This window comes from Arachis hypogaea, chromosome 16 (assembly GCF_003086295.3).
Source record: "Arachis hypogaea cultivar Tifrunner chromosome 16, arahy.Tifrunner.gnm2.J5K5, whole genome shotgun sequence".
Taxonomy (NCBI): Eukaryota; Viridiplantae; Streptophyta; class Magnoliopsida; order Fabales; family Fabaceae; genus Arachis; species Arachis hypogaea.
The window spans coordinates 109,033,707-109,045,082 of NC_092051.1; the positions used below are offsets into that span (position 1 = coordinate 109,033,707).

The 11,376-nt window shown below is 39.6% G+C and overlaps 1 non-coding gene across 1 annotated transcript; it reads left to right on the top strand.

Annotated features, from left to right (window-relative positions):
* The first annotated feature begins 10,951 nt into the window (after positions 1–10,951).
* On the top strand, positions 10,952–11,059 carry LOC112760838 (small nucleolar RNA R71). Its single transcript, XR_003181259.1, has one exon. It is a non-coding gene; the product is annotated as a small nucleolar RNA R71 (small nucleolar RNA).
* Positions 11,060–11,376: the final 317 nt, after the last annotated feature.

An 11,376-nucleotide genomic window follows, 5' to 3' on the forward strand; every position in this document is an offset into this window, starting at 1 on the left:
ATCCGGTTGGAATAGGATTTACTATCCTTTTGCGTCTGTCACTAATGCCCAGCCTTCAGGAGTTTGAAGCTCGTCACAGTCATTCAATCCTTGAATCCTACTCGGAATACCACAGACAAGGTTTAGACTTTCCGGATTCTCATGAATGCCGCCATCAATTCTAGCTTATACCACGGAGATTCTGATTAAGGAATCTAAGAGATCCTCATTCAATCGTATATAGAACGGAGGTGGTTGTCAGGCACACGTTCATGATCTGAGGGAGGTGATGATTGTCACAGATCATCACCTTCATCACAGTTAAGCGCGAATGAACATCTTAGATAGGAACAAGCGTGTTTGAATGGAAAACAGAAATACTTGCATTAATTCATCGAGACACAGCAGAGCTCCTCACCCCCAACAATGGGGTTTAGAGACTCATGCCATCAGAAAATACAAAGTTTAGATCTGAAATGTCATGAGATACAAAATAAGTCTCTAAAAGTTGTTTAAATACTAAACTAGTAGCTTAGGTTTACAAAAACTGGATAAACTATGATGGATGATGCAGAGATCTACTTCTGGGGCCCACTTGGTGTTTGCTGGGGCCCACTTGGTGTGTGCTGGGGCTGAAACTTAAGCAATTCACGTGCAGAGGCCATTTGTGGAGTTGAACGCCAGTTTTTATGCCAGTTTGGGCGTTCAACTCCAGCTTTTGATCCTTTTCTGGCGCTGGACGCCAGAATTGGGCAGAGGACTGGCGTTGAACGCCAGTTTACGTCGTCTATTTTTGTGCAAAGTATGGACTATTATATATTTCTGGAAAGCCCTGGATGTCTACTTTCCAACGCAATTGGAAGCATGCCATTTCGAGTTCTGTAGCTCCAGAAAATCCACTTTGAGTGCAGGGAGGTCAGAATCCAACAACATCAGCAGTCCTTTTTCAGCCTGAATCAGATTTTTGCTCAGCTCCTTCAATTTCAGCCAGAAAAATACCTGAAATTACAGAAAAACACACAACTCATAGTAAAGTCCAGAAATATGAATTTTTCCTAAAAACTAATAGAAATAGACAAAAAACTAACTAAAACATATGCAGAACTATATGAAATTATCCCCAAAAAGCGTATAAAATATCCGCTCATCACTCTCCATCTTCAAGCAGCTCATCAAAATCATGGGCCGCGTGACTAGGTTCGTTGTACAAATACGGCAACTCTTCAGCACCCCCCCAAATGTTCATTGCTTGAGTCTTCTTCATCGGCAAGGACACCTTGAAAGTTGAATGCTTCATGAACCATGTGGCGCATTGGATCTCGGTGGACGCTACACGGTTCACCTTCTTATCTCTCACTTGAGCTCTCTCCTACGTGTCTCTCACCATGATGCAACCAAAAGGTATAATTGGTAGGAAAAGGTTTTATCAGCAGATGATCATAGGCATCATCTCTAGTTTGGAAAAGCCGGAACCCACACGAAGGATATGGACAATGTATCATCCCATCGGATGATGCATTGGCAAATGCAAAGTCCAAAAATCTGTTCATGCCGGCCCTGTATTCGTAACTTCCTCGTGGCTTTGAGATCCAACTCTTATGTATATCTACTCTTTTGAAATCATGTAAACAAATGAATAAATATTTAAAAAGGTATTACAAATCGAAAATCTTTTAAAAAAATTCAGGCAAAGTGTCAAAAGAAATATTTAAAATTTATCACAATTATGTAATAGGAGAGTAATAATATATTTTAATTCAACAAGTAATCCTAGAGAGAGAACGGGAGAATAACTTAGAAATAAAACAGAGACAAAGGTACTTGTATCCCGGATAAACGATAGCATACAAATGGTATTAGGAAGGCTGCTTACTCATGGCCAAATTCTGTACTTTTAAAAAATTACTAGAAGAAAGAATTTCTGGTTCCAAAGCCAAAAAATGAACTGGAAAAGATAAGCTTCTTTAAAAAATAAAAAAGAAAGGAGGAATAAAAGTTAGAGTTTAAAAATATAAAAAATAAAAATATAAATAAAAAATGTTAGAGTTTATATAATCTTAAGAAGTTGCAAATAACAATTTCTTCAATACTACCATCATGGATAATAAACGCTTGCTGTTTCAAACATAATTGGGAAAAGAAATCATCATTTGTTCATGCAACTCAGAGAATATAAAATACAAGCTCATACTATATACTTTTAGGTTTGATGTATGTTGATAAACCCCATTTTTAGGGTTTATCTTGTGCTTAATTTAGGGAGTTTTATAACCTTTTACCCACATTTATTCAATGAAATGGCATGGTTTCATGATTGTCTCCCTAATTTGCGCTTAAGAGTGAAAATATGCTTTTTAGGTCCTTAATTGCTAATTTTGATTCACTTTTGATTCCACTAGATGTCTTGATATGTTTGTTAGTGATTTCAGGTTGAAAAGGCTAGGGATGGATCAAAGGAATGAAGAGAAAAGCATGCAAAGTGGAGAAATCATGGAAAATCAAGGATTGGGAGAAATTCACTCCACGTGCACGCGTGACAGATGCGCACGCGTGAAACGATGAGGTCACATGGCGACGTGTACGCGCACATGACGCGTACGCATGGATGGAAAATTGTCAAGCGACGCGTAAGCGTGCTGTACGCGTACGCGTCGGTGTTCGCACGTGACCCACTTAAAGTGAATCTGCTGGGGGCGAACTCTGGGCTTTCCAGGCCCAAATCCAACTCACTTCTGATGCTATTTAACCCAAGGAATGAAGAGAAATCAACACACATTGAACTTTTGAACACATTACATTAGTTTAGTTTAGTTTAGTTTAGTTTTGGAGTAAAGTTAGTTTCTAGAGAGAGAAGCTCTCACTTCTCTCTAGAATTAGGATTAAGTTAGATCTAGATTAGAATTTCTTAGATCTAGGTTAATTTCATGCTTTGATTCACTTTTACTTTTGTAATTCTTCTTCTTCTACATTTCCTCTCTCTAGTTTAGCCTTTAATTCTTGTAATTCTTTTCTTTTATGTTGATGCATTTTTGTTTCTTCTATTTCTCTTTTAATGCAATTTATGATTCATTTGTTTTTGTTTAATTCCTTGTAATTGAGTAGTATAGATTTACTTTCCTTTTTTGCACTCCAAGTGTTTGATAAAAAGCTTGGTTGGATTGTAGAATAGATTTTTCTCCTCTTGGTTTTGGTAGAGTAATTAGTGACTCTTGAGTTATCTAATTCCTTTGTTAATTGATAATTAGAAGTTGCTAATTGACTTGAATGCCACTAAAGCTAGTCTTTCTTTTAGGATTTGGCTAGGATTTGTGGAATCAAGTTAGTCCATCCACTTGACTTTTCTCCATAGTTAGGGGTTAACTAAGTGGGAGCAATGGACAATTCTCATCACAATTGAGAAGGATAACTAGGATAGGACTTCTAGTTTTCATTCCTTGCCAAGAGCTTTTCTAGTTGTTAGTTTATTTCCTTTGCCATTTATAATTCTTGTCTCTTATCTCAAAAACCCGAAAGATACTTCATAACCAATAACGAGAACACTTTATTGCAATTCCTAGGGAGAACGACCCGAGGTTTGAATACTTCGGTTTATAATTTTAGGGGTTTGTTACTTGTGACAACCAAATTTTTGTATGAAAGAATTATTGTTGGTTTATAAACTATACTTGCGACGAGATTTTATTAGTGAATTCTACACACACAAAAATCCATTCATCAAAATGGCACCGTTGCCGGGGAATTGCAATGGTGTTATATTATTAGTTATTGTACATATGTGAATATTGTGAATAGTTTGCTTGTTTGATGTAGTAGCTAGATTTTATCTCCTTGTTTTCGTGTTTTTTATTTTTGCCTTTGCTATCATGAATTCTCACTTTGGCTATGAGTTTGGTTCTAACTATGTTGTAGGAAATAGAAGCTTCAATGAGAATGTGCATCAATGATGGGACAATCAAAGGTGGGAGGAGCCATATGCATATGATCAATCCTATTGGCAACAACCCCCACCAATACACTATGAACAAGAGTCATTCTATGATGCATATCAATCAAATGGCTATGGCAAATCTCCTTGTGACTTTCAAGAACCACCACCATATGCCTATGAGCCATATCCTTAACATTTCCCTCAACCATACTCACAAGTCCCTTTCCACTAAACACCTCCATATGACCTTAACCCATATACACTATACCAACCACCTTTCGAGCTACATGAGCCACATATTGAACCACCACCATCTCAACCTCAATACTTCCAAGAACCACCTCCTCCATACTATGATCAAGATGAACCACCTCCAATGTATGAGAACTTTCAACCACAAGACGAGTTCTACCTTCCACCACCCTACATGGAAGAATGTCCATCTTTCGAGGAAGCAATGGATCGGCTTCAAGCAACCATCCGTCAAAAGTTTGATGCATGGGACTCACACCACATGTTCACGAATTGATACAATAGAAACCTCTGGTAAAATGCCCACCCGTAACCCGATAAAGTACATTACATAGTCCGTTTTAGGGATTGGCGACTTACCCATTCAATTACTTTTGCACCGGACATTCCCCAAATGGATACTTTCAGGTCGGGTGAATTCTATAATAGACACCTGGTGCACGAAATTGTGATCATCAACAATGGCGCCAAAGACTTGGAGCTCTCAAACGTGAATCACACTTTGTCACAATTCCGCATAACTAACCAGCAAGTGCACTGGGTCTCCAAGTAATACCTTACGTGAGTAAGTGTCGATCCCACGGAGACTGTCGGCTTGAAGCAAGCTATGGTCATCTTGTAAATCTCAGTCAGGAAGATTCAAATGGTTATGGAGGATTGATAATTAAAGATAAATAAAACATAAAATAAAGATAGAGATAGAGATACTTATGTAATTCATTGGTAGGAATTTCAGATAAGCGTATGAAGATGCTTTGTTCCTCATAAACCTCTGCTTTCCTATTGCCTTCATCCAATCATTCATACTCCCTTCCATGGCAATCTTTATGTTGGGCATCACCGTTGTCAATGGCTACTTCCCGTCCTCTCAGTGAAAATGTTCTACGCATGCTGTCACCGCACGGCTAATCATCTGTCGGTTCTCGATCATGTTGGAATAGGATCCATTGATCATTTTGCGTCTGTCACACGCCCAACACTCGCGAGTTTGAAGCTAGTCATAGTCATCCCTTCCCAGATCCTACTCAGAATACCACAGACAAGGTTTACACATTCCGGATCTCAGGAATTGCCGCCAATAATTCTAGCCTATACCACGAAGGTTCTAATCTTAGATTAGAAACCCAAGCGATACACATTCAAGCTTGTTTGCATGTAGAACGGAAGTGGTTGTCAGGCACGCGTTCATAGGTGAGAATGGTGATGAGTGTCACATAATCATCACATTCCTCATGTTCTTGAGTGCGAATGAATATCTTAGAGAAGAAGTAGGCGTGAATTGAATAGAAAAACAGTAGTACTTTGCATTAATTCATAAAGAACAGCAGAGCTCCACACCTTAATCTATGGTGTGTAGAAACTCCACCATTGAAAATACAAAAGTGATAATGGTGGTCATTGGCTTTGGCCCCAGAGAGGGAACTAGAAGAACTAAGATGAAAATACAATAGTAAAAGGTCTTATTTATAGAGAACTAGTAGCCTAGGATTTACAGAAATAAGTAATTAATGCATAAATCTTCTTCCGGGGCCACTTGGTGTGTGCTTGGGCTGAGCATTGAAGCTTTCACATGTAGAGACTTTTCTTGGAGTTAAACGCCAGCTTTTGTGCCAGTTTGGGCGTTTAACTCCAGCTTTTGTGCCAATTCTCGCGTTTTGACGCCAGAATTCTTAAGCTGATTTGCAACGCGGTTTGCGCCATCAAATCTTGGGCAAAGTATGGACTATTATATATTTCTGGAAAGCCCAGGATGTCTACTTTCCAACGCAATTGAGAGTGTGCCAATTGGGCTTCTGTAGCTCCAGAAAATCTACTTTGAGTGCAGGGAAGTCAGAATCCAACAGCATCTGCAGTCCTTTTTTAGCCTCTGAATCAGATTTTTGCTCAGGTCCCTCAATTTCAGCCAGAAAATACCTGAAATCACAGAAAAACACACAAACTCATAGTAAAGTCCAGAAAAGTGATTTTTATTTAAAAACTAATAAAAATATAATAAAAACTAACTAAAACATACTAAAAACATACTAAAAACAATGCCAAAAAGCGTATAAATTATCCGCTTATCACAACACCAAACTTAAATTGTTGCTTGTCCCCAAGCAACTAAAAATCAAATAAGATAAAGAGAATAGAATGTACAATGAATTCCAAAAACATCTATGAAGATTAGTATTAATTAGATGAGTGGGGCTTTTAGCTTTTTGCTTCTGAACAATTTTGGCATCTCACTTTATCCCTTGAAGTTCAGAATGATTGGCATCCATAAGAACTCAGAATTCAGATAGTGTTATTGATTCTCCTAGTTAAGTATGTTGATTCTTGAACACAGCTACTTTATGAGTCTTGGCCGTGACCCAAAGCATTTTGTTTTCCAGTATTACCACCGGATACATAAATGCCACAGACACATAACTGGGTGAACCTTTTCAGATTGTGACTCAGCTTTGCTAGAGTCCCCAATTAGAGGTGTCCAGAGCCCTTAATCACACTCTTTTTGCTTTTGGACCATGACTTTAACCGCTCAGTCTCAAGTTTTTACTTGACACCTTTACGCCACAAGCACATGGTTAGGGACAGCTTGGTTTAGCCTTTTGGGCCCTCCTATCCATTGATGCTCAAAGCGTTGGATCCTTTTTATTTTTCCCTTGCCTTTTGGTTTAAAGGGCTATTGGCTATGTTTGCTTGCTTTTTCTTTCTCTCTTTTTTTTTCTCTTTTTTTTCGCTTATATTTTTTTTTGCAAGCTTTTTTTATTCACTACTTTTTCTTGCTTCAAGAATCAATTTTATAATTTTTCAGATTATCAAATAACATTTCTCCTTTTCCATCATTCTTTCAAGAGCCAACAATTTTAACATTCATGAACAATCAAAGTAAAAAATATGCACTGTTCAAGCATTCATTCAGAAAGACAAAAGTATTGCCACCACATCAAAATAATTAATCTGTTATAAAATTCAAAATTCATGCACTTCTTTTTCTTTTTCAATTAAAAACATTTTCCATTTAAGAAAGGTGATGGATTCATTTTCATATCTTTGAGGCATAGACACTTAGACACTAGTGATCGTGTAATAAAGACACAAACATAAATAAACATAAAGCATAAAAATTCGAAAAATAGAAAATAAAGAACAGAGAGATTAAAGAACGGGTCCACCTTAGTGATGGTGGCTTGTTCTTCCTCTTGAAGATCTAATGGAGTGCTTGAGCTCCTCAATGTCTCTTCCTTGCCTTTGTTGCTCCTCTCTCATGACTCTTTGGTCTTCTCTAATTTCATGGAGGAGGATGGAATGCTCTTGGTGCTCCACCCTTAGTTGTCCCATGTTGGAACTTAATTCTCCTAGGGAGGTGTTGATTTGCTTCCAATAGTTTTGTGGAGGAAAATGCATCCCTTGAGGCATCTCAGGGATTTCATGATGAGGAATTTCCTCATGCTCATGGTGAGGTTCTCTTATTTGCTCCATCCTTTTCTTAGTGATGGGCTTATCCTCATCAATAAGGATGTCTTCCTCTATGTCAATTCCAGCTGAATTGCAGAGGTGACAAATGAGGTGAGGGAAGGCTAACCTTGCCAAAGTGGAGGACTTGTCCGCCACCTTGTAGAGTTCTTGGGATATAACCTCATAAACTTCTACTTCCTCTCCAATCATGATGCTACGGATCATGATCGCCCGGTCTATAGTAATTTCAGACCGGTTGCTAGTGGGAATGATTGAGCGTTGGATAAACTCCAACCATCCCCTAGCCACGGGCTTGAGGTCATGCCTCCTTAGTTGAACCGGCTTCCCTCTTGAATCTTTCTTCCATTGAGCGCCCTCTTCACAAATGTCTATGAGGACTTGGTCCAACCTTTGATCAAAGTTGACCCTTCTAGTGTAGGGGTGTGCATCTCCTTGCATCATGGACAAGTTGAATGCCAACCTTACATTCTCCGGACTAAAATCTAAGCATTTCTTCCGAACCATTGTAAGCCAATTCTTTGGGTCCGGGTTCACACTTTGATCATGGTTCTTGGTGATCCATGCATTGGCATAGAACTCTTGAACCATTAAGATTCTGACTTGTTGAATGGGGTTGGTGAGAACTTCCCAACCTCTTCTTCAAATCTCATGTCGGATCTCTAGATATTCACCCTTTTTGAGTTTGAAAGGGACCTTGGGAATCACCTTCTTCTTGACCACAACTTCATAGAAGTGGTCTTGATGTACCTTTGAGATGAATCTCTCCATCTCCCATGACTCGGAGGTGGAAGCTTTTGCCTTCCCTTTCCTCTTTCTAGAGGTTTCTCCGGCCTTTGGTGCCATAAATGGTTATGGAAAAACAAAAAGCAATGCTTTTACCACACCAAACTTAGAATATTTGCTCGTCCTCGAGCAAAAGAAGAAAGAAGAGAGTAGAAGAAGAAGAAATGGAGGAGATGGAGGTGGGTTGGTGTTTTGGCCAAGGGGGAGAAGTAGTGTTTATGTTGTGTGAAAATGAAGGAGTGAAGATGGGTTTATATAGGGGTGGAGAGAGGGTTTGGGTTCGGCCATATAGGGTGGGTTTGGGAGGGAAAATAGTTTGAATTTGAATGGTGAGGTAGGTGAGGTTTTATGATGGATGGATGTGGATTGGTGAAGGGTTTATGGAGAAGAGGGTAGGACTTGATAGGTGAGGGGTTTTTGGGGAAGAGGTATTGAGGTGTTTGGTGAATGGGTGAAGAAGAGAGAGAGAGGTGGGGATCCTGTGGGGTCCACAGATCCTGAGGTGTCAAGGATTTTTCATCCCTGCACCAAGTGGCGTACAAAATGCCCTTTTCTGACAATCCTGGCGTTAAATGCCAGGTTGTTGCCCATTTCTGGCGTTTAACGCCCAAAATGGTGCCAGACTGGGGGTTTAACGCTCATTCTGCTGCCCTTACTGGCGTTTAAATGCCAGTAGGCTTCTCCTCCAGGGTGTGCTATTTTTCATTCTATTTTTCAGTTTGTTTTTGCTATTTCAATTGTTTTTGTGACTTCACATGATCATCAACCTACAGAAAACATAAAATAACAAATAGAAATTTAACATAGATAAGTAAAAATTGGGTTGCCTCCCAACAAGCGCTTCTTTAATGTCAGAAGCTTGACAGTGGGCTCTCATGGAGCCTCACAGATACTCAGAGCATGATGATGGCCTCTCAACACCAAACCTAGAGTTTGGTTGTGGCCTCCCAACACCAAACTTAGAGTTTGAATGTGGGGATTTTGTTTGACTCTGCATTGAGAGAAGCTTTTCATGCTTCTTCTCCATGATTATAGAGGGAGATCCTTGAGCTTTAAACACAAGGGAGTCCTCATTCACTTGAAGGACCAATTCTCCTCTGTCAACATCAATCACAGCTTTTGCTGTGGCTAGGAAGGGTTTGCCAAGGATGATGGATTCATCCATACACTTCCCAGTCTCTAAGATTATGAAATCAGCAAGGATGTAATGGTCTTCAACTTTTACCAAGACATCCTCTACAAGTTCATAAGCTTATTTTCTTGAATTGTCTGCCATCTCTAATGAGATTCTTGCAGCTTGCACTTCAAAAATTCCTAGTTTCTCCATTACAGAGAGAGGCATGAGGTTTATGCTTGACCCTAGGTCACATAGAGCCTTTTCAAAGGTCATGGTGCCTATGGTGCAAGGTATTGAGAACTTTCCAGGATCTTGTCTCTTTTGGGGTAATCTTTGCCTAGTCAAGTCATCCAGTTCCTTGGTGAGCAAGGGGGTTCATCCTCCCAAGTCTCATTACCAAATAACTTGGCATTTAGTTTCATGATTACTCCAAGGTACTTAGCAACTTACTCTTCAGTAACATCTTCATCCTCTTCAGAGGAAGAATACTCATCAGAGCTCATGAATGGCAGAAGTAAATTCAATAGAATCTCTATGGTCTCAGTGTGAGCCTCAGATTCCCATGGTTCCTCATGAGGGAACTCCTTGGAGGCCAGTGGACGTCCAGTGAGATCTTCCTTAGTGGAGATCACTGCCTCTTCCTCCTCTCCAGATTCGGCCGTGTGGGTTATGGTGATGGCCTTGCACTCTCTTTTTGGATTCTCTTCTATATTGCTTGGAAGAGTACTAGGAGGGAGTTCAGTAACTTTCTTACTTAGCTGACCCACTTGTGCCTCCAAATTTCTAATGGAGGACCTTGTTTCAGTCATGAAACTTTGAGTGGTTTTAATTAGATCAGAGACTACAGTTGCTAATTCAGAGTGGCTCTGCTTAGAATTCTCTATCTGTTGCTGAGAAGACGATGGAAAAGGTTTGCTATTACTAAACCTGTTTCTTCCATCATTACTGTTATTGAAGCCTTGTTGAGGCCTCTGTTGGTCCTTCCATGAGAGATTTGGATGATTTTTCCATGAAGGATTATAGGTGTTTCCATAGGATTCTCCCATATAATTCACCTCTTCCATTGCTGGGTTTTCAGGATCATAAGCTTCTTCTTCAGATGAAGCTTCCTTAGTACTGCCTGGTGCAGCTTGCATTCGAGATAGACTTTGAGAAATCATATTGACTTGCTGAGTCAATATTTTATTCTGAGCCAGTATGGCATTCAGAGTATCAATCTCAAGAACTCATTTCTTCTGATTTGTCCCATTATTCATAGGGTTCCTTTCAGAAGTGTACATGAATTGGTTATTTGCAACCATCTCAATGAGTTCCTGAGCTTCTGCAGGCGTCTTCTTCAGATGAAGAGATCCTCCAGCAGAGCTGTCCAATGACATCTTGGACAGTTCAGACAGACCATCATAGAAGATACCTATGATACTCCATTCTGAAAGCATGTCAGAAGGGCACCTTCTGATTAATTGCTTGTATCTTTCCCAAGCTTCATAGAGGGATTCACCTTCCTTCTATTTGAAGGTTTGGACTTCCATTCTAAGCTTACTCAATTTTTGAGGTGGAAAGAACTTTGCCACGAAGGCATTGACTAGCTTTTCCCAAGAGTTTAGGCTTTCTTTAGGTTGTGAATCCAACCATGTTCTAGCTCTATCTCTCAAAAGGAAAAAGCATAAGTCTATAGACCTCGGGATCAACCCCATTAGTCTTGACAGTGTCACAGATTTGCAGGAATTCAGCTAAGAACTGATGAGGATCTTCCATTGGAAGTCCATGAAACTTGCAATTCTGTTGCATCAGAGAAACTAATTGAGGCTTAAGCTCAAAGTTGTTTCCTCCAATGGTAGGGATTGAGATGCTTCTC